A 21230-nucleotide genomic window follows, 5' to 3' on the forward strand; every position below is an offset into this window, starting at 1 on the left:
ACAAACTTCCATTGATTGTTTTATCCTGCTAAAGCATCTATGCAAGAAGAACAGAAGCTCTTCCACTAACTGGGCCTCCAAAAGTTCATCTGTCACATCTATTAGAATAAATGAGGTGAGAAATGGCCTCTAACAGCAGTTGCAGACATGCGTTTGGACATACTCGACACCTGAGACCAATTTCCACCTTATATTGGACGAGGCGTCTCTGCCAGATCGAGTCAGTCTGTTAGCGAGGAACCGCATGCTAAAGTCTATTCACATTAGAGATACAGCTACTAAAGTCTGCAGACCTGAAAGACGTAGAAATTCATTTTTTTTGTGTGAAACCGAAAAGAAACAGAAATCCAAAACTAAAGTTGATTTGACAATCAATCAAATTCATCTAAAAAGGAACAAACTGTTTCTACTAAAATTTGTTGCTGAAATATGAACATGGTGGTTGTAATAAAAACTTGATATATTCGAACATACATTAAATAGTAAACAAAACGTGAGGTAGCAACAAGAAAGAGTTTATTAAATTAAGTTTTATTTATTAAATAACATTTATTTGGAAATTGGAAAGCTCAGACTTTGTTTGAAATCAGAATCTGAAGTAACAAAGATTATATTACGATTAACGGATGGCAACAGAAATAGACACTGACTGCATCGCTAATCAAAACACAATTTGGCCATTCACTTGCTTTAAAGAGGTCATATTTTATCTTCTTACAAAGTCTTGATATTGTTTTCAGGCTCTACTAGAACAGGTTTTCCTGCTTGAATGTTGATTATTCTCCTCATATTCTCCATTTTTGCGGCTCCTCTCTTCCCAGTCTGTCAGTAACGCTCTGTTTAGTTCCTGTCTCTATGAAGCCCCTCCTTCTGAAAGCACACTGTGCTCTGATTGGTCGGTTGGAGCAGTGTGTTGTGATTGGTCGAGCACTAAGTGTGTTTGTGAAATGTCCCGCCCCTTACCATAACCGCCAGTTTAACACACTACTAACTAACTCAACCAGGCCCCGCCCCTTTATTCTGCGTATGAATTATTTAAATGAGGAATATTGTGACGTGTTCGTTCCCGGAAGAAACTCAAGACTACAATGGAGGCGTTTCAGGGAGTTCAGAAACAGACACTGATATAGAGAATTACTTTGAAACCTTTTTCATGCTCAAACAGCAGCATGGAAAAAAGCAGAATACGCCATTTAATGTGAAATATAACTTGTTGCTGAAATGTAACCATATTTAAAAGGGTGATACGTTGCGATGCAATTTTTCACATCTAAAGTGAAGGGCTCCATAGGAATTAATTGTTTCAATTTAAAAGCTGTACAAATCTCAGCATAAACACATCGGGGTCACGCAGCCATTAGAGTGTCAAGCGTTACTCGAACCATAACCCACTCTCTTCTGTCTCTCTCTCTCACTCGCTCTGTCTGTCTCTCTAATGCTCCAACCCTTGATTACGCTAAACCTCAGCCATCACCACAAATGCCCTGCGCTCTGCCAACACACACAGGCTCGAGTTCTGTCAGTCTGGGCTTTATATACTGTAAACTCTGGGATGCCGTGCTGATGTCATGGGCTTGCGTTTGGACCGGACTCAGACCATCGGGGGAACGACGGGCTAAAAACAGGGACGGTTACACATGTGTTCGGGATAGAGTGGGAGAGATCTGAGTGTTGTGTGGATAAATGTGGGCTCTTGTGGGTCACACTGGTTCTGAATAGCCACTAAGTGCAGATGTATCATCTGTCGTCTTTTTCCCAGACGTCTAGCATCTGTATCAGCCAGGCATATCTAGGTGAAGCCCATACACACACGTCTAGGTCATACTGCATAAGAATTAAATATAGAAACAATAGGAAAAATGTAAATAATAATTTGCAATATATATATACAGTATAAAACCCTTTACGAAAACCCTTTTTTTTTGCATTGTGACATTATGTTCTTAAAATACTGTAAGTGTTATGACAAATGAACAAATATAATTGTATTATTTAATATTTATTATTTTTATTGAGATATTTTATGTATTAATTTAATTATGTATGTGTAATTATGTAATGTAATTTAATTTTCTGTAATTATAATTTAACTTATATAAACACATGTATGTATGTATGTGCGTATATATATATATATATATATATATATATATATATATATATATATATATAACATGAGATGATCATTAATCAAAATGAAATCAAAATTAACTGCATATTAAGTTTTTTTTGGTAGCACTTTAAAATAAGGCCTCATTTGTTAACACAAGTTAACTTCATTGGTTAATATGAACTAAAATGTACAATTAATCATTTAACAGACTTTTTTTTTTTAGCCAAAGCGACTTATAAACAATGGAAAACACTTTAAGTGTTCTTAGTTGAATGCAAAGCTCAACATTTACTAATACATTAGTAATACAGAAATGTCCATCTGTTATTATATTATTTAATGGACCTGAGTTGATATGAACAAAAAACGTAGTATTATTAATTATTTTTATTAACTAACGTTCACAAAGTGTAATGAACACTTTAACAAATGTATTGCTCATTGTTAATTAATGCATTGACTAACAAAAGCTAATGGGACTTTATTGTATTGTTAATTTAATTTTTTTTTTTTTGCATTGTGACTTTAGTTTAATACAGAATAAGTATAATAAAAAAAATGCTGAAAATACTCAATTAAAAAAATCATGCAAGTTCAAGTGAACTGATTTAATTTGATGTGAATTCGCTCTCTCTGTTTGAGGTTCGCTGCATGTGTTTGCTGGGTCTCAGTAAAAGTGACCATGCAAACCATCCCGTGTGTATGTGTGTGTAGGTGTGTTTATTTTTGTGCATGTGGTTTGTGTGTGTGGGTATTTGTTTTCTGTGTGCATGAAGAGTGTGTGTGGGTTTGTTTGGGTGTCATGTGTGTTTGCTTCTAGTCTGTGGTAATGGTTTTAAAAACCAATAGATTTTGTTTAATTACACCGCAGAGGAAAAACATGTCTGACTCAATATGGCAGCTTTTTCTCTCTCTAACGATGGGCCGCACTGAGCAAAAAACATAAAATAAAAAATAATCTGTATTTGTTTAATGTCAGGTGTCAGTCTGTCGTAATCATTTTAGATTGGTAGAACAATATAGAAACTGGGATGCAAAAAAGTGCAACATTTTGACTATTGGTATTACCAAAAGACTATAAAAGTCTTTTAAATCCGGGTCTGAAAACAGAGTACATAACGAATTGTAATCTTGTCACAAACTACATTCAGACTATTAAAAATATGACTAAAATTAAACTAAAATGACTGTATAATCTTTCATTTCTGTTCAGTCTCTTATTTTAACATTTTTTTCTGTTATGTTAGTTTTATGCTAAAATTTCACAATGCTGTTATAGCTGAAATATGTGGATAACGTTGAATAAATATCTTTTTGTCAGGTTAGATACTGACTATTAATCACTTAAACCGCTTTATATATATCTCTCTACTTTACCGTCTCGCACATCCGCCATGTTTGTAGTTTTTAAGCACTTTTTATTCATGTTTGTAGTTCTAATCGAATCCTCGTCTAAAGCGCAATGAGTTGTGGGCCGTTTATAGTTTGCACGGATCTGCACTTCGGATTCTAACCGGAAAAAGTAGACCATCCGGGTATCTTTGAAATACTCATTCCAACATAACTATGATTTGGGACACATTACTTCGGGTTTTGAATCCTATTGAGGACAGAGAGTATGTGAATTGGGATGCAACACTAGTTTCCTGTGTTTGTTTCCTCGGTTTCTAAGCATGATCTACAACTTAATCTTCCCTGACATGGTAATAATATAATAATTGCACAAATATAAGAGTGATAAACACTTTTGAATAGAACAAGTATCCCAGTCTGAGGTTTTTTTTTTTTTTGTCTTTTGCTATTTGTTGTGCTGACTTGGGAATTTAAAGCGTCTGGTGCCAAATAAAATCCACCCACTCAACAGCACAATGTCACAATAAGGCACCAGAAGGCTGGATGAAGTGTATACTGTAGTGTTTTCTCTGTCTCAGAAGGGTCTCTTTAGCATTCAGACACACTCTTCAGTGATAAACAGTGAGTGTGAGGGTTCGAGACCCCACAGATATCAGCTCAAACACACACAGCTGCGTTCAATTGCAGTTTGTAGGGTGGGGGGGATGGCTGATGTCTGACGAAGCGTCAGCAAGACGATCTGTTTTTCCGCGGAGACGCCCAGTGTCAACAGACTGGCTGTCTCTCCCACACACACACACACACACCGTTCACACAACCCGGGGAATCACAGAGCAGCCACTTCACATTAATTACTGTAAGAAAAAAGGTTCAGTGGGGCTCCATATAGAAACCCTAGAGTTCTCGACTCAAATTGTAGCCAAAAATGTTCTATATAAAGAGAAATGTCTTTTTTTAAAGTCTTAATGTTGTTTCCGGCTCTACTAGAACAGGTTTTCCTGCTTGAATGTTGATTATTCTCCTCATATTCTCCATTGTTGCGGCTCCTCTCTTCCCAGTCTGTCAGTAACGCTCTGTTTACTTCCTGTCTCTATGAAGCCCCTCCTTCTGAAAAGCACACTGTGCTCTGATTGGTCGGCTGGATCAGTGTGTTGTGATTGGTCGAGCGCTTAGTGTGTTTGGGAAATGTCCCGCCCCTTACCATAACCGCCAGTTTCAACACACTACTAACTAACTCAACCAGGCCCCGCCCCTTTATTCTGCGCATTAATTATTTAAATGAGGAATATTGTGACGTGTTCGGTCCTGGGAGAATCTCAAGACTACAATGGAGTTTAGATGATTGCAAAATACTTGCATGTTTAATGGGTTATTTTATTTTTAATGTATATTTAAATTTAGTTTAATTCTTCAAATTTGATCAAAATATAAGTATGTCCATCTTTATCCGCATACATACAGTATACTCTCATATGGCGATATACAGTATGCATCATAGCAAATCTCAGCGGCTTGATTGCTAATATTGCCAAGAAAATGTAAACTATTTTATCGCCCAGCACTAATTTGCAAAATGCGAGCAGATAAGGCACATCATCTGCGCAGTAATATGTCACACACACTCATCACATGGACTTTGGTTTCAGTTTGCACCGTTAGTTTGTTGTCATGTTAATTTGATTTGTCATTCTTTTCAGCTGTGTATGATTGATTACCTTGTTTGTCTCTTGTATTTAAGATTCTGATCTTAGTTGTCTGGTCTCGTCTATGTTTAGCTTGGATTAACCATAAAAAGAGGAAAAAAAAAAACAGTGTTAATGATGCGAAGCTCATCAAATACGCAACAAATGAATTTCAGCTGTAAAGCAGCTCTACAGAAGACAACAGTGTCATTATTCAGATCAAGTCAGTTCAATGTTGATTCAGTTCAGTTCAATAACAGTGACGATGCTGGAAAGTTGGTGTCATTATTCAGCTCAATTCAGCTTAAGTCGCCCTGTGGTGAAAATCAAGCTTTTAATGTTGTTTATGTGTCTATGTGGTGTTTTTAATCTGCTTTAAGACAAACCATGTGTAAATTCATAAGTCGACAGCATTGCTGAGTATTTCCTCCTTAAAACTGCAGTGAACCAAAGACAGTCTCAAAAACACGCTTTGAAATCGCTGGTGTTTCTGACGTCACAAACGACCTTGTAACCAATCAGATCAACGTGTGATCGTCAACCAGTGGATCTCTGAGCTGAGTGAGTGAGTGGAGGCGGGGCTCATTTGCATATTCATAGAACCGCGTATACTAAATGAGGCAAGGGTGTCGAGTTACATTCAAGATATTTTAAGGCATGAAGAATTTTTTTTTTTCAAGGGAAAAAACACTTAAATATGTAATTTTAGTGATCAAAGATGAGTTTTAAGGGATAAAATGATTGTCTTTAACATTTTGCTCTTAACTGATAGTGTCATTAAATCAATAATTCTGAATATTTATTGTCTTTACTGATGTGTACGCTAAAACCTTTGAGCATTCCAGCAAAAAAGCAATGTGGCATTTGTGTGTTTGCTTTGCCAGCGGGGTGTAAAGCCGTCTGTACTTTGCAGTAATAACTCATTGCATTTCGGGTGGGGTGGTTATTTCAACTTAATCAAGTTGTTTAAAATACAGTTGTGCGCTAGGCGACAGGGCAGCTATTTTGACGCCAGGGATATTCACTGGGACGGTTCTGCTCTATAAAATGAATCCCCTGCTCACTTTAATGGAGGAAATCAGACTCGGCTTGAACAGAATTTAATTCACCTAATTGTGCTGGGGGTTTTTCTCCATGTTACTCACTCGACTTGCAGTTGTACTCATTATTTTTGCCTCCGTTTGAGTGGCTGTGTGGAGGAAACATGGCCCTGAGAAAACCACATCATAAAACACACAGCGCAGTAAAATACAACTTCAGTCAACCTCTCCCTCGCCACTTTGGGGTTTTTTACTGCGCTGATTTGTCTGCAAAGCAAACAAATACATTTAAAATCTAATTTCACAAGTTCATTATTTTTAACATTAGCAGAGAATTCTTTAAATCACCAGTTCTGCACAAATTAACATGTTGAAAGTGTTACTCTTACCCATAATGAAAGCTTCCATAGTTTACATGGCATCAAGAATCACCTATCGATTTGTCCAAGCATCCATGAAAAATGTCTGTCGTGAAGCGTAATTCAGAATGTTTTCTGCAACAAAAAAGACATACTGCTTATATTTTTGACCAATCTACAATAAAACCAACATGTATATTTAAATACATCAGTTTACTGTGAAAGAGTACCAATGTCAGTTTATTATAAACCATCAAAATAAAGTGCTAGCAGATATTAAGCAGACAGTCTACTAATTCTCTGAAAAAAATGCTGGGTTATTTCTTATTCCTGCTGGGTCAATTTATTGGGTTATTTTTATAGTCTGTGAGATATGAGAGATATTAACATGCCATTCTGAGAACAAAGTCAGAATTTTAAGTTTATTTCTTACAATTGCAAGTTTATAGCTCACAATTCTAACTTTATATCACGCAATTCTGAGATGTAAGATGTAAACTCACAATTGTGAGAGAAAAAAGTCACAATTGTCAGATAAAATTTCGCAATTACCTTTTTTATTTTTCATTCTGTGGCGGAAACAAGCTTTCATAGCCTTCTGGGTCATTTTATTGGGTTATTTTTTATTTTATTTTTTATCCAGTGCTGGATAGTTTTTCTGTTTCTCACTGATTCCCATTGGCTGCAGTTGCTGCTCCTGTCACGTACTAAAACATTTACTAAATATTTTTGAGTATTATATGACTGTAAAAGACTGACTTGCCATTGAATATTTTTTTTTTTTATGAACTGTTCCTGTCATATATATTATATATATATATAACAGAGATTTTAGAGATCATTTACATAATTTAAAATTAACCTTCAATTTGAAATTGACTGACCCAGCACTGTCAAAAAACAACCCAGCAATTGGGTTAATGTATAAAACCCAACAAGCGAGGTAAAAATAACCTAGCATGTGTTCTGTCCAATATTTACCCAGCACTGGGTTGACAAATAACCCAAAAATGGTTGTTTTTAACCCAGAATTTTTAGTGTAATGACTTAGTTGACATGCAGTTACAAAGTTACTTATAGTCAGTAGTATGTCTTATATTATTCTTAATTATTATTAGCACAAGCTATGAAGATTATAATATCTTTTTTTAGGATAATTATTTTGATGTTTTGTTTTAAAATCACAGCAAGGTCCTTGTGCTACCCTGAGAACCGCTTCTGTTCGCACTAAACCCTGGAAAATCCCAAGCTGTCCAGCTACTGTACATCTAGCCAATTCATGGTTTAAGCCTTCACTTTTCCACCACCGGTTTCAAATCCAAAGACAAGGCGGAAAACAAATGAGCAAGTCAGTTGTCAAGATCGTTAGCAGATAGAGAAATGATCCATGTCTCTGACTTCTGGTTATTGCTTCCAGTCCCTCCGAGCGCATCCAACTCTGCACTTCTCATTGTGAGCTCTTCATCCACAAGATTTCCAGGAATATCTGAATGTTACCGAATCTGTATTCATGCACACGTATAAACTAAACACAAACCACCGACTTTCACTACTTACAGATCATGTCTTATGCTTTTGATATTAACAGAGCACTTAAATTACACACTGATTCAATTGCAACAAAAAATATTTCGGGGTCTTTTAGGAGGCCTGGAATTTCACTCAATTGGTCTTTTTCTAGACTGAACCGTTTCAACTGGTTAACAATTGAATTGAACAGTAGATTTATATATGTTTGGTAATCATATTGCAAACAAGGATCTATAATTTTCCTCAGATGCTCAAATATTCCATGCTGTCTCAATTAATAAGGTAATAAAACGGCATAATAATTCTAAAAGATGTTAGCAAATCAATTAAAGATTAAAGCATGTTGCACTGCAGGACAAAATGGATTTGCATAACAATGCATTTGATAGTCACCTATCAAATACAAGGTTTACATTTATGCATTTGTCAGATGCTTTTATTCAAAGAAACTTGCATTGCAAGGTATGTATTTTATCAGTTCATGCATTTTCTGGGAATTAAACCCATGACCTTTGCATTGCAAGCGCCAAGCTCTACTGTTTGAGCTATACTCTAAAAAATGCTGGGTTGTTTTAACCCAAATTTGGGTCAAATATGTACAAACCCAACCGTTGGGTGAAACATACCCAACAGGTGGGTTTGTCCATATTTGACCCAAATTTGGGTTAAAACAACCCAGTATCTTTAAGAGTGTACAGGAATGCACCAATTTAACATATTTTGATCCATACTAAATAAAAGGAACATTATATTTTTGGTCTTTGACAGTCACGACTGAAGTTTGTTTTTGAAAAACTTTTCTCTAGTTGAGAAACTTCTGCATCAGACCTACTGCAATATGCAAAGAAAAAAGAAAAAAAAGCAGACATATGCCTTTGTCTTTTCTCACTTTGACTTCTGTAATGCACTTTTTATGTAACTGCCTAAAAAAACAGACAGAGTGCAGCTTGTGCAAAAACTGCGGCCAGGTTATTAACAAAAGCCAGTCAGAGCAAGCATATTACACTAGCTTTGGCTTCCAGTCTCAAAAAGGATTGATTTTACCGTTCTTTATTTGTTTTTAAAGCACTAAATGGCCCAGCACCTATGTTTCAGAGTATCAGCGTTTCACTACATCAGTTGTGATCACTATTGCTTTTTTAGCCACAGACTGACTTTTCTTCACCTGTCCTCATATTTCACCTTTGATTTGCTTTTATTTTGCAAGCTCTTGGTCTGAGAGGTAATAAAAACTAGATTTTTACATTCTGTGAAGAACATTCAAGTGGCGCTTGCCCATGCGAAACTTGGATATGCCTAGGTTTAATAACTAATATGAGCAATATTAATTTGTACACAAAAACACCTAAAGGTCGTGCTTTGAGACAATCTGTCTACAGTTAAAATTGCTTTATCTTATTAAAATAAACCCAAATAAAAGTCCAAACCACTGTCGTTTCCAGCTTTCAACACTTCAGGCTCTTGAATGATGTTGCCTCAAGATTCTGGACTGCGTTTCATTCCCACGTTTTTCCCTGAAAATGACTGTTTTCCCATAGCCATCTACTGTAAACCAGCAAAAGTAATTTGATTGCTTTGGTTCTAGTTCTCAGACATTATCTTTATCCTATAATTCGGTTTCTCTCTCTCTGAGACAATGATGCTGCTTTTCTCTCACCTAGTAAATTTTAAGCTTGTCTACATAGAAATTAAAATGAACTCATCCAGCTAGTATATTTATCAAATGCTTGGGTTTCTTTCTGAGTCAACATTATTGAAACATCAACCATTGTTTTGGTTTCGCTCGACTCCAGATACCCACTTAAATCAGTGAAAGCGCCACAAACTCCGATAGAAGGCTGTTCTTTGTGAGCGTCGTCCAAAATCAACTCTAGTATGATGATGTGCTGACAATCATCCATAGATTTAGGCCAAGCATTTCCCAGCATTCATAAAGATCATTGCATTGTGTAATTATTTTCGATAGCACGCCCCAGCGTTCCTCAGATTGTTCTTAATAACACATCAGCACTGATTTAAACATGCATTTACTAAAACAAATCATTTTTGGAAACTGGATATAATTTTTCCAGGAAAAAAAAGAATGTTTAGATATTTGTACTGAACAACAAGACAAAAATACTGAGGAAGAACATCATTTTTTGAAGTGTGTGCTTACAGGTCCGATGTTATCTGAGGAAATGCTACTGGCAAAAATTAAGAACGACATTAAGAACTACAGGTTTTGCTGTAATCAGCAGAACTTTTTCTCCTACGCCTGGCAGGAGAGAGAACATTTCTTTTGGAGCACTGAAATAATTAGATTTTTTACTGATGTTTTTGGACTCGCTGCATATTTTTGAGGATAAATTATAACTTTTAGAAATAAATGTTAGTATTTTAAAATTGTGTGCGCTCTCTGAAAGATTTATTTTTTCCTGCTGGTGTGCAAACGGAGACTTTTGAGAGGAAATGAAAGAATCTTTGCCAGTGACAGATAACAGGGGAGAGAAGGGCACAACCGTTTTCCCTCGGCGAGAGATCACACGCCTTCTCAGCCTTTAACCTGGCGTTTTCCTGCACATGTTGAAACTGAAAGCCTATACTTGTGAGACTTTCTCTTGAAGTTCTAGAAATCAAGTTTTAAAACATGCTGCGATACAAGAAAGGCATCATAATGGTCAGCCTTACCTTAAACATCTGTTCAAATGCTATAAATTCACTACACATGTTCATATTGTCCCCTGCACTCTCCTAATGACACCTACACACTTCTGATGTCTCCTATATACTTTACATGCACCGCTAAACTTGATTTTCTTTTCCAGTATTTTTGTCTTCTTAGGGCTCCAGACTGCGCCTAAAACTGTTGGATTTGTGACCTAAAATATTAAAATCCCCCTTTGGTGGAAACCAAGCGTTTAATGTTGTTTATTTGTCTATGTGGTGATTTTAATATGCTTTAAGACAAACCATGTGTAAATTCATAAGTCGACAGCATTGCTGAGTATTTCCTCCTTAAAACTGCAGTGAACCAAAGACAGTCTCAAAAACACGCTTTGAAATCGCTGGTGTTTCTGACGTCACAAACTACCTTGTAACCAATCAGATCAACGTGTGATCGTCAACCAGTGGATCTCTGAGCTGAAGGAGTGAGTGGAGGCGGGGCTCATTTGCATATTCATAGAGCCGCGAATACTAAATGAAGCAGGAGTTACATTCAAGCTATTTTAAGGCAAGAAGAATTTTTATTTCAAGGAAAAAACGTTTAAATATGTAATTTACCCAACATAAGGGGCTTTCGCACCAGAGGAACCTTTTCATAGTTCGTAGAACTATTGGTGGAAGTTCCCGGATTTTGGCGTCAAGTCAAGTCATCTTCATTTATATAGCGCTTTTAACAATGTAGATTGTTTCAAAGCAGCTTTACAGAGATAAACGTATAATTTAAGGTAACAGAGATTGTTTTGGCTTTATAGCAGTTCTTTAATAAAGTTATTTTCCAGCTAAAGTTAGTTTTAAACTTCATACCACAGGAACTAGGAATGATTTTAGTTCCAGGAACTCCTCTTAGAGGAACTAATTTACTCCTACTTCAGAGTCGGTCTAAACCAGCGCTATAGGAACTCTCCGTGACATTAGTGTTCACTGATTGGCCGAACACACGTGAAACACCAGCACCCGCCATTTTTAAAAAAGCTGTGTAAACGCACAGATTATAGCCTATATATTTACTCCACAAACTAACTCTACGAACATGGAAAACAGGGATAGGGATGGACCTCTCAACCTTTACACTGAGGAGAAAATCCAACACAACTTTTAAGGAGACCAAGAGAAACATGATTATGTGTTTCTGCTCAGCAAGCGACACTAGATATAAACCACACGGCATACGCTAATAACTTTACATCACTGTCTACTATCTATGTATAACAGTTCTATCTAATAATGTATTAGACAGAGCTGTTAGACAGATCATAAACTAATGAACAGGGGAATGTGAGCGCTGTGTGTTCAGTCGTTCTCAGCGCCGTCAAAATAAAAGTCCCAACAACGAGCGTGTCTTACGTCACTTCAGAGTTCCTACTGGCGGTGCGAACGCAACCAGGAAAACGTTCCTAAGGGAACCATTAGTTCTCGGGGAAACACCCTGGTGGCGAGATCCTAGATCCTAGAAACTATCCGGTGCGAAAACCCCTATATATTCCTGATTTGCCCTACCAATGCACACACTCCATGGCTGTGATGCTCCCTAGAATTAGCCTCAACCTGCTCATGTTCACAAGCACAGTGTGAAGTCTTTCCTCACAGTACAGGCTGATACTGTTTGTCCTGCTGGCAGACGAGCACTGCTTTAATTATCTAAACGAGAGCTAAACGAGAGCAACACTGCTCAGTCTCACACAGACCAGACAGAGCTGTTTACCCAAACCCATCTAGACATCATTACAGTCTCTCCCTCAAATATGTTTGTGCTTTACACTAACCTACATTTTCTAAATACAATCACGACTCTTCATAGAATACGGGCATTATTTTATGACTAAAGCAGATGTTTTAACTTTTAAATGACTCAAACTTCTATAGTTCTTGAGTTTTCACGTCTGATGAGACTGTAAAAAAAATATGTTTGTCTTGTTTTTCAGTAAAATATCTAAACATTCTTAAATCCTATTTGCTTGAGAAGCAAAATGACATAGGACATAAAGTCTGCCGTAAAATTCATCAAAATTAAATTACTTTATGGATGAAACAATAACAAATCTCTGCCAGTGGGGTCAGAAAAACAAATCTTGACTTAAAGCTGCAGTCCGCAGTTTTTCCTCTTTGTCGCCATCTCTGTTCGAAATCTGCAATTGCAGTTATTCGCGGAATTATCAACTTTACGTGCGTTGTGCCTCGGCACAGCACAGCGCGGATGAATCCAATGTTTTGAGGAGAATGTGCGGCTGTCAGTTGCCGCGCCGGTGTGGATACTGGCATTCGCAATCACAGATTCTACTTTTTGGAAGTATGACCAACATAAGAATTTTCACTGGAAAATGTCGTCTGAATAAGTAAGTAACATCCACTTTTGTTCTGACCAACTAATGTTAAGGGGAAAAAAGCATTGCAGTAAATCGCGCTGATTCAATCTAACGCTCGCTTATCATATCACGTCAAACCGTGCAACTTATACTTTGTTCTCAAATTGTTAATGTTAACAACATCAGCATTGCGTGACTACATTTAATGCCCTCCCGATATTTATCCTTGTTTTCGCATGGGCCGGTTGCAGTCTCTTTTTCGCGTTTGTTTGGGTGAATCTCCAGTTGGTGATTGTCGTTTGAACCTTTCTGGATCCGCCATCAAATTGATACGTTTAATATATCAAGTGCTGTGAGAAAAGGCTATAAATCTCCATCTTCAACATCCTCACATGCAATATAGCCTACTAGCCGAGACTTTTCTTTATGTGTACAGATGTGCCGTAATGACGCAAAGACATGCTCGAATTTCCCATGGAAATCCACCAGTACCACTGGAATTAAAAACATTATTACAAGCATTCAATACCATTTTGAATCGAGCTACGGCAAGCAGATAGTGTTGAACACTGGCTGGTTATGTACTTGCTCAAAAATTTATTTTGGATACTTTTTAACCCAAAAAAGCTACGGACTGCAGCTTTAATTAAAAATTTAAATATAAACTTAAAGTTTCTTTTTAGAAAACCTTCATTAATTTTGCTTCTCAAGTACATACTTTGATTTAAGAATGTTTAGATATTTACTGAAAAATACAGAGTGCTAAAAAAAAATTGCAGTGTGAAACATCTTTTGCGTGGTTCTGAGATCAATAAACGTATATATGACTGTGCAACAAATAAACATTATGTTTTTGATTGAACTTTTACTGAAGTCTACAGCATTCATAACCTATTTTATTCCCAGAGCATCTACATGTATCCCAATGCTATTGCTTTTTATTTATTAAATTGCTTCTTGCTTTTTGCAAAAAGTTAAGAAATGTTACATTATGTGCAACAGCAATGTATATATACTAACATTAATCAATGCTGCACTCACACTTAAATGGCTGGAGATCATTGATGATCATTGAATTAATAATGTCCAGTCACTTGTTGTGGCGAATTGTTATTAGTAAACCTCTAAATTGATGTCAGCCGAATAGGAAAGTCATTTCAGAGGTTAGTACATTTTGGTGAAAGATTATGAAGACAACAGTACCGGTAAGTGTATTAATAAAGTAAATAGGGTTAATTTTGATTTCACAATCTACCATCAACAGAAGACGAAAAAAGCAGGTAACTGTGGCTTATAAAGCTTTCCCTGAGATGAGTGGACAAATCTGGACGAGGTCTGTCTGTTTTTGCAGGAGGACTGGACATAATTTGTGATAACTGGAAAGGCTTTGTAAGCAGCAACTCAATCTTTTAGGCAAGGTCTTCACTTGCCTCTGGAAAATCGCCCAGATCTGAACTCTAAACCCATTTCTGACGCAGATCAACCAAACTAGACGTGGACAACCTTGAAGAACTCTCAGAGAGCATGGCTTTATTTCATACACCATATATGAGGCCCGGTTTTCATGTTATAAAGCGTGCGTACGCCACAGTATGCGCAAAATTCCCTTTATAAATTCCAGTCAGTGGAAGATTGTGCAGCTGAAATAACCATATCTGGAGCTTACAACGCCTCGTTTTACTAAGCATATCCTCATCTGCATATCATTTGCATATGCATATTCATCCACGTGACACCATGTTTAACGGTGCAAGACATTAGAAAAATAGTAGATACGGATGTGCATCACATTACATTGCTAAAAATCGTTTATCCTTGCCTTGTTATTGAATAAATAAATAAAATAGTATGAAATACATTTCAGAGAAGTTTTTCTCAATCTTTTGCCCTGGCCAAATAGTATTTTTAATTGCTTTATATTTTTAATGGAAACAGATAGGCCTTATCGTGCATTATTGATCATTATTTATGTGAAAATATTTTCTCTCAGACCATGGGCCCTATTTTAACAATCTGAAACGCAAGTATCAAACGCGAAACGCAAGTGACTTTGTGGGCGGATCTCGACGCAAATCTAAAATGGGTTGGTCTGAGGTAGCTTCATTACTCATAGGTGTGGTTTGGGCGTAACGTGAAATAAACCAATCAGAGCATCATCTCACATTCCCTTTAAGAGCAGGCGCGCTTGTTCCATGGCGGATTGCTATTATAACGGCGGATTTGCCAGGATCGGTTCACAGCCGAGGAGACCGACGTTCTCGTCAAGGCCGTAAAACACAGAGAAGTGACATTGTATGAGGATGGAGAAAAACACCCAAATTAGCTTCGGTTAAACAGGCGTATGATAATTTGGGTAAATGTGTAAGCTAGATTTATGCCTATTTTTTCACATCTTCATGGACACCACAATGATTTCCCTCGTGTGGAATATTTTTCCTTGTAATTATGTATGGTTTGCAAAAATGTAAACTGATGCGTCTGTGTAGATGAGAGAAGCAAAGTGTATGTGCGTTGTGCACACGCTACATTATGGCCAAGCATGCGCCCTTAAAATAGCATCTGAACGCGCCACTGACTTTAGACTAGGTTTCTCCTGGTCAGTGGAGGAATTGTTTTCTGAAACTGTAAAATAGCACCAGGGAACGTTTGCGCCGGAACACGCCTCCTCTTTTCCCTGAACCGCCCCCGGGAGCGCAAGTTCATTCCCTAATTTATCGACGTGTGTCTGTGGAGGGAAAAGTCCGCTGTGTGTCGGGTGCAAAATAGGAATGATACATGCGTCAGTGTACAAAGCCAATTGCGCTGGGTGCAAGATAGGACCCCATGAGTTCTGCCATTATCATAAGCAAACATTAAAACACAGCATGCCACAGGAAAAGAGTTCAAAAGCAGCACATCCACTACAAATATTTCTATCTATTAGAATTTATTATTATCATTTTTTTTTGTAACTTGATTGTATGTCATTTAAGTGCTTAACTCCATCAACGAGAATGGCATATTTAATCTAAATGTGTATATCAGATGTAAAACAGTTTAAATCATTATTTTTAAATTGTAACATATATTAAACTGTTATTGTGAACATGCACTGTATTTATGATTAGGACTCATAATGAAGATTTAAAGTGGTTTTCCTTCATCAGTCCCTCTGCTCACCATCGGTGTCGCCAAACTGCTCCGTCTCCAGATGTTCGTCGAGTTTGCGTGCAGGTTTCGCAAATTTTCCCGTCAAGTTTGTTTTTATAAATCACTACTTATGCGTCGGAAGTGGCGTACGGATCTTTCAGGGCCTGTTTTGTGCGATACGGTTATAAATGAGGCCCCGGGTCTCTAGATTGCCACTGCTGTTTATTGATGCAGGGTTTTAGGCTTCTCTTCCTCATGCGCACATGGAAACCACAAAGCAGGAGCTGGTTTATTTTCCCGTGTTTAGACCAGGGCCGAGTGCCGCACCTGAGATGCCTTCATAACTACATAATTGGATTGGCCAAAGTGTTTGATTGGATACAGTTAAAGTATTTCCCCTTCATCATGCGCTAAAAGCAAGCAGCTCTTCTACTGCAGACTTTTCACAGTCCGGTAAAACTAGAAAGTTCCCGGTAACACTTTATTTCACAGTGTCCTTGTTACATAGGTTACATGTACTTACCGTAGTAATAACAGTAAATTATGCATAATTACAAGCAACTAACCCTCAACCAAATCCTAAATCCACACACACACACTAACTCGACTCCTAAACCTACCCATCAAACACACACACTAACCAGACTCCTAAACCTACCCAACACACACACACACTAACCTGACCCCTAAAACTACCCAACACACACACACACTAACTCGACCCCTAAACCTACCCAACACACACACACACTAACCCGACCCCTAAACCTACCCAACACACACACACACTAACCCGACCCCTAAACCTACCCAACACACACACACACACACATACACACACACACACACACACACACACTAACCCGACCCCTAAACCTACCCAACACACACACACACACACATACACACACACACACACACACACACACTAACCCGACCCCTAAACCTACCCAACACACACACAAACTAACCCGACCCCTAAACCTACCCAACACACACACACACTAACCCGACCCCTAAACCTACCCAACACACACACACACTAACCCGACCCCTAAACCTACCCAACACACACACACACACACACACACACACACACACACACACACACACACACACACACACTAACTTGACCCCTAAACCTACCCAACACACACACACACACACACACACACACACACACACACACACACACTAACTCGACCCCTAAACCTACCCATCACACACACACACTAACCCGACCATAAACCTACCCAACACACACACACACACTAACCTGACCCCTAAACCTACCCAACACACACACACACACACTAACTCGACCCCTAAACCTACCCATCACACACACACACACTAACCCGACCCCTAAACCTACCCATCACACACACACACACACACACACACACTAACTCGACCCCTAAACCTACCCATCACACACACACACTAACCTGACCCCTAAACCTACCCATCACACACACACACACTAACCCGACCCCTAAACCTACCCAACACACACACACACACACAGCACCTGGCAGCAGGTGTATGTGTATCTGTTAATGGATTATGCTGCATGTGCCACGTAAACCACACATAGAACATTTGTGTCCATGTTTGTTTGTGAGCGTGAGTGTGTGTGTGTGTGTGTGTTTGTGAGTGCTTGTGTGAGGTCTGAGTGGTAGACCAGCAATTACAGCTGAAAGATGTTTACACTCTTCATCGTGTTTACTTTACTGCATCACACCCGAGATGCCCTACATGACTGAAAGGCCCTCTGTGGCGTGTGTGTGTATGTGTGTGTGTGTGTGTGTATGTGTGTGTGTGTGTCTCTCTCTCTCTCTCTCTCTGAATGTGCATGACTGATGAATGCTGTGGAAATGAGCTGAATCTCACCACATGTGTCCCGAGACTAACATTATAAGAGTGCCACACCTGCTCTGACATCATAATATACACCTGAGTAGACTTACGCACACACACACACACACACACACACACACACACACACACACACACACACACACACAAATGCTGGAAACATTCCCACTACATCATTCACACACTTCCCTTTACGTTTACATTTATGCATTTGGCAGATGCAATTATCCAAAGCAACATAGCATGTTTTACAAGATTTACATTTCATTATTTCATGCATTCCCTGGGAATCGAACCCACGACCTTGTGATCAAAACACAATTTATTTTAATGACAAAAGTTTAAATAAGAGAGCAAATGACAAATATTGGTATTGGCCAATAATTGTTTGTTAAAATCGGTATCAAAAAATCCTATTGGTGCATCCGTAGTTAACCGGGATTACTGTCAAATAAGACGACGAACTATGTAAATATTCTGCTAAATATTTAGTATTTCACAAATGAGAGAAAGTCATATGAGTTTGAAACAAGAGCGTGTGTGGATTTTAATTTTTGACAATGCCGTTTCAGACAATACAATGTAAAGCCCCACTGGTGCCTTGGATCGCGCAGCTTTGTTTGATGCGTTGACGTAATTTCCACTGAAACAGGAAGTTAAGGCGGGACATATTGAATGGCTCTTCCCCCTTTTCAAATAGCCAATGGCGTTTAGTTTAGTTTACCTCACAGACTGACGGCACCATGGAAGCGAATCCGAGCGCTGATGATACGCTGGATTCAATAGTAGAGGATTCATTAATTTCATTCTTAATCAACGTACAATGTGAAAGCGGAGTAAAAATCGAGGGTTTGAGCAACCGAACACACACTCCAACACATATTGCTGCATGTCTGTCAACGGTTGCTTTGGCCAGGTGGTGTTTATAGCAAAGGGGGCGGAGCTTTAGATTCTATAGAGCATTTGATTGGACAGAAGATGTGATGAAAAGCGGCGATGTCATAAAAATCCCTGACCCATTTTAGTGGAAGTGAGAGACTAAGTTTTGAATGCTTATATCTCCTGAATGCGAATTGTGTCATTGTTTTGGAACACACCAGCTTATTCATAACCTTAAAGGGTTAGTTCACCCAAAAATGAAAATTATGACTCACCCTCATGTCGTTCCAAGCCCGTAAGACCTCCGTTCATCTTCGGAACACAGTTTAAGATATTTTACATTTAGTCCGAGAGCTTTCTGTCCCTCCATTGAAAATGTATGTACGGTATACTGTCCATGTCCAGAAAAGGTAATACAGACATCATCAAAGTAGTCCAAGTGACTCCAGTGGCTCAATCTTAAGTTTATAAAGCGACGAGAATACTTTTGGTGCGCAAAAAAACTCCAAAAATAACGACTTTATTCCACTTTTCATTTCCTTCTCTCTGGGCCTCGAGTTTTTTCACATAGTGTTTTAGCGCAGCGCGTCTGTGTTGCACGTCACCACGTAGGCTCACTATTGGCCGACGCTGGTCATGTGTGTGATGCGTGTGACGTGTAACACAGACGCGCTGCGCTAAAACACTACGTGAAAAAACTCAAGGCCCAAAGAGAAGGAAATTCTCGTATTCTCGTCGCTTTATAAACTTAAGATTGAGCCACTGGAGTCACTTGGACTACTTTGATGATGTCTGTATTACCTTTTCTGGACATGGACAGTATACCGTACATACATTTTCAATGGAGGGACAGAAAGCTCTCGGACTAAATCTAAAATATCTTAAACTGTGTTCCGAAGATGAACGGAGGTCTTACGGGCTTGGAACGACATGAGGGTGAGTCATTAATGACATAATTTTCATTTTTGGGTGAACTAACCCTTTAAAGGCTAACATATTCATACATAAAGCTAAAAAACTTAAAATTTTGATTTCACAGGGCCTTTCAGATATTCTTGTGTTTATAGTGCATCAGAAAGGCGTGGGTTTTTGGGTTTTCGGGGCACAGCTGTTCTTCATGAAGGGTGAAGTTTCGTGGACTATGGAGACTCCATTAGTGTGGATCAGGGAAGCTCAGCGGCTCCAACTGCACTGATTGCCTTTTGTCTAGACTCCATTGAGTGTTTTTCATAACGTGTGGACATGGAAGTATTTATGAGGCCAGGGTTTAATGGACAAAGCTCACATTATATGACCTCCAATTCAGTCGTTTTTACATTCACGTCTACTGGCAATCCTGAGCCATTCCTCCAGCTCTGAGACGGCAGTCTGCTGTAACTGGGCTCAGGTTTATGGGAATCATGGGTCGAGTGCATAAAAGTATCTACTCCATTGCTTCTTTATGGCATCTCTGATCTGTTTATGTCAGATCTGACAATACTCTCTGGTGTCAGAGGTCATGGGTGAATCTCATGACACCTGTCAAGAACATGTCTAGATTATATTCCACTTAAAATCCCAAAGAAAAGACTGTATTGTTCCTATAAAGACAATGGAGTCTTCTTAAGGACCATTAAGATTTATTTGCACTGTAAGATTTTGAGGACAACCAAGCACAGTTTCCCCTCAATATTCGTATTTCTGTTATGCAAAACAATACTTATGTAAGATGTAAATTATTTATGTTTTTAACCCAGTGTTTTTTAGTGTATATACCAAGTGTTGGGTTGTTTTTAACCCAAGGGCTGGGTAAATATTGGACCGAACACATGTTGGGTTAATTTTACCTAGCAAATTGAGTTGTTTATTTAACCCATTAATACATTTTTACTATAATACTAGGTTTTTTTTCTTTTTTTTAATAATTCACACATGAATTAATGATTACGGATTAACTTAAATCCTCTGAACTTTTTAAAATACTCGTTTAGGTGACTCACATCGCGCCCATGTATGTTGCTTTGCATAAAATTAAACGATATGCAGCACGCAATAACGAATTTAAACTACCAAAACACTGGGTTGTTACGTCTTACCCAGGAGCTGGGTAACACGAAAACTACCCAAACACTGAAAAAAATAACCCAAAAAATGACTCAAAAGGCTCAACCCAGGATTTGGGTAGAAAAAAATAACCCAAGATTTTTTAGAGTGTATATGACGCAATAACGAATTTAAACTACCAAAACACTGGGTTGTTACGTCTGACCCAGGAGCTG

At 38.2% G+C, this 21230-nt stretch overlaps 1 protein-coding gene across 2 annotated transcripts in view; it reads right to left on the reverse strand.

Moving 5' to 3' along the window:
* pthlha (parathyroid hormone-like hormone a) overlaps positions 1–21230 on the reverse strand; it is a 110941-nt gene that overhangs the window by 30442 nt on the left and 59269 nt on the right. The window contains exons 2-3 of one of the 2 annotated variants that reach the window (XM_079870152.1): positions 6578–6682; positions 6294–6455 (exon numbers count right to left, since the gene is read on the reverse strand). The exons of the other annotated variant lie outside the window; for it this stretch is intronic. The gene's annotated coding sequence lies outside the window, so the exon portion shown is untranslated. The remainder of the gene's footprint in view (positions 1–6293; positions 6456–6577; positions 6683–21230) is intronic. 2 annotated transcript variants of the gene reach the window in all.

The sequence above is a fragment of the Squalius cephalus genome (assembly GCF_949319135.1).
Source record: "Squalius cephalus genome assembly, chromosome: 4".
Taxonomy (NCBI): Eukaryota; Metazoa; Chordata; class Actinopteri; order Cypriniformes; family Leuciscidae; genus Squalius; species Squalius cephalus.